This window comes from Morone saxatilis, unplaced genomic scaffold, assembly GCF_004916995.1.
Source record: "Morone saxatilis isolate NCDOM2014 unplaced genomic scaffold, NCSU_SB_2.0 Contig10, whole genome shotgun sequence".
NCBI lineage: Eukaryota > Metazoa > Chordata > Actinopteri > Moronidae > Morone > Morone saxatilis.
In genome coordinates this window covers 16890311-16894353 of record NW_023339652.1, presented here as the reverse complement: position 1 = coordinate 16894353, position 4043 = coordinate 16890311, and positions in this window count along the sequence as shown.

Sequence of the window (4043 nt, the reverse complement as noted above, 5' to 3'; positions counted from 1 at the left end):
ATGTCACACACTGGACCTTTAACCCGAACCAAAAGATAACCGCAGTGTGTTTCTGAATCTCTCCTCAGGGTCAGTAGTGTATTCAGATGTCCGGTGACCCAGCCGAGGGAGGAAACAAAATGTTTATGCTTCAGATCAACCACAGCCGCATGGTGAGCAGTCCTCGCCCAGAGATGAATGGTGTTCCATGTTTAGGCTTTTGTTCCTTTCCAAGCCCTCAACTCGCTCTCAAACAAGTGTTGGTGGACATTTGCTGTAGGAAATAAACATTGGGCTTGTGCCAGAAGATGAGGGTGAACTTGAAGGAGATGGATTGATCTTAAAAAATAACTGCAATTTTGTTTAATAGCTGAAGAAGCCACTGGACTGATTAAAGCATCAGTACTCATGATGTGAAACAGACTGTGAGCCGCTTTATGCTGTGTAGCACTACAGTGGAACTGGGCAAATGCTACTTTTTAAAATTTATTTAAATGCTAACCCATTTGTGGGTTTAGCAGTCATTGCTGCAGCACTCTATTAATGCTGTTGAGATACTGAAGGCATTTAGGCTTTTATTTAATATGTGTGTTCAATAAAGAGAGAGGCAGAAGGAAAAGAAAGAGGCATGACCTGTGACAAAGGATGCTGTGATTACAAAGCATTCGTCTCAGCCAACTGGGCCAGAAAACTCTGCTTTTTATTTGTTCTTGACAAACATTTTTACCAGTTCAGCTGTTTTCTGCCACATTAACAGCCTGTGCTGTAGTCTGTTGCTAACATGAGAGTAGGGTGCAGGACAATGGATGGATGACGGCATAAATTCTTTCTGTACAAGAGTCCTCAACCTTACACAAGACTAACATGGTACAGTGAAGCTGTGATGTTCTAATATTCCAGGATGGAAAGTTCCTTCCTGAAATCTTCAAGCTTGACTGTGCTGCTATTTTAAGACAATACCGAATAACCGAAAGCTTTTAACCATTTTATTTTACAATGTGCTTTGAAACATGTGATTCATACTGAGGCAGTCACATTTTATTGACTTGGGTCTATTATACTGTCAATAATTCTAAACCATAAAATCATGTTATGAAAGAGATATTGCCTACCTCGGGACAGTATTATCAGTGTTAGCTCCCGCAGCAAGAAAATGTCTGCTATTAGAAAGACCGGAGGGTGGTTATACAGAATTATACTGGAGAACTGGTTTATATGCAGATTTGAGGGCTTCACTTGTCCTTTATCTTTTATTTTTCCCACCTAAAAAAACACAAAAACAACACTCCCCTTTACAATAAGTATGGATGTGTTTGTGTAATTTCTTGTTTGACGATAGAAGATCGTCTTCATTATTTATTGAATTAAAACAGTATATTGAGCATATACAAGGAAAGTCTTCTTTGAGTTGACTTGTCTACACTGATTTGTCCTGTATCTCCCCCTTGAGGACGGTGGTGTTTTATTACCTCCACAGGGACACAGTGGACAGGGACACAGTGTCACATGTCGAGTGCATAACAGAAACACTGACAGGAGCCATTCTGCTGCATAATGGGTACTATTACTTTTGATAATAAGTAAGATTTGATAGTAAGTACAATTTTTACTGTATAAGTAGAACATGAACACCTCTTCCCACACTGGTTAGAATTCACAAAGCACACAGCTTGTTTCCTGAAATCCAGTACCTGCAGTCTTTAATGATCTTCTTTTTTTTTTGTAGGAGTTTAATTCACTACACTGGACTCATTGACCTATGTTTTTTTTCTGGAAGCAGATGTTTGACCATGTCTGCTGTATTACTTAGCAGCGATGACAATGCAGTTAGGCCAATAAAAAAATTCAAAGTGAGGACATGGAACAGGAAGTGCTCCCACCCCGACAATGCTGGCGCCGTTCTGAGGCTTTAGGTCAGTGGTGTGAGATCTAACTGCTGCAGAAACATGGAGAAATGAATGCTCATGAAAGCGAAAATATTACTGGGTAGTAACTGAGACACAGTGAAACATAATTAGTGCTATTCAACGCTTTACAGTTTTAAGTACCATTGTGATTGTAATTGTTTGAAAAGCCATGAAAAGCCATTTGAAAAGCCATGGTCTCCAACAACATCTACATCACCAACATTTCCATCTTCCACCAGTAGGAAGTGGTCATCAGGCTGAAGGCTGGAAGACACAGGGAAAACAACTCACGATAACAATGTTCACCCACCTCTGATTCAAGGAGCCATAAACAATGTTTTTACTGCCCCAAGGAACAAAACAATGCTGTAAATTATTCCAGGCTTTGAAATCAGTCGATCAACAGCAGTGACTTCATAATTACTTCATCACATGCTCTGAACTCATTTAGCTGGAGGTTGTTTTGGACAACCAGAAACGCCCAGCGGCTACCTGCTACATGATCAATGGTAACATAATAACATAATAAAAGAATACAGACAGTTCTATCAGTGTTGTTGCAGGTCTTACTGGTAATTTATTGCAAAATGCTACACACCACTAAATAGAGTGCTGCAGGAATGAGTTAGCATTTTAGTGCTTCCGGTTCCCTCGAAGTCAATGGGTTTTTGGTTAGATTCCTAAAATAACATTAATAGTCTTAAGTTCACACTTGATCAATGATATACAGTATGTCAGTGAACAGTAAAAAAGGCGGTTGCTAACATGGCTAAATTACACTACATTAAATGTCAGCACACTGAACAGAGGGCCTCTTTCCAGTTATACTCACACGCAATTTGTTCTAACTCAAATTTTCCATTTGAATTAAAAGATTTAATTCCATATTGGAGGTTTTGTGGCAGTGACGATGAAGTCATGCAACCGTGGGGTAGCTTAACGTTAGCTTTCTCTTCTGGTGATCGCATTTACGCATCAAAAATCATAAAAGTGGTGTTTATTTGTGAAGCTTATCTTGTTCTCAATCCAAAATTCAGTGGAAACATTACATTGACTTTTTGTTGAAAGAACCAGGGCGATGCTAACTTCCGAGCTGGCTTACAGAAAATCATCCCTGAGTCATCCCTGCAGCACTCTATGAAGATCTTTTTCACTTTTGGTACTTTTGAAGGAAGTAGTTATTAATATAACTGTAGTATTGCTGGTCCATGAGGCAGTGCTTGTTATGAAGCATGAGCAGACTCACACACAAGCAGTGATGTGAAATACAATATTGTGATCGAGGCAAAGTTTTCTGAGGGTTTTTGCAGAGTTCAACGGGACTGTTGTACTGTGGCTTTGTCACTCAGGCTGAGGTCATCGACACCACCCAGCAAACAGCCTGCACTCACTCCATTTGAACACATTGACCAAGATGAAAGCAGATTTTTTACTACAGCACTCCTCAGCATTTGAAAGTACTGCACCGTATAGTGCAAACTTGAGGTACTTGAGTATTTCCATTATATGCTACTTTATACTTCTTCTCCACTACATTTAGGTGGAAACTACTATACTTTTCAGGACACCATATTTATTTGACAGCTAGAGTAAATTTTCTGATTCAAATTTTACAGAAAAAAAACCATATGCCAAAATATAATGTATTATCAAAGATCAGATAATTAGAACAATGCGTTGTTGCAGTTTGCTCGTATGTAAAGTGCTTTACACATTAAGTCTGATTCTTTTCACATTATACTGTGTATGACACTGATGCTGCAATGTTGTACTTACACATATATGGGTTGTATTACTGCAGCTGAAAGCATTAAAACAAAATGTGCCTTGTATTATGATTAAACTCTACAGATAGTAGTCTCTGCTCTAGTAAAGTGGAACTCTTTGACTGTTAGTGCCCCCTATTGGAAACAGACTGTTATTACAGAGAGACAGACGGGCCAGTGGCTCTAATACTGTTTGTATTACTATTGATTTACATTCATTCATTCATTCCTCTTTTTTTTTGCTTTTGCCATTGCATGCACTCAATGCATGTTCTGTCCCGCCATGTCAACCAATGTATGTATATCACTGTATATTTGATCTTGTATATATATATATATATATATATATATATATATATATATATATATATATATATATATATGTATATAT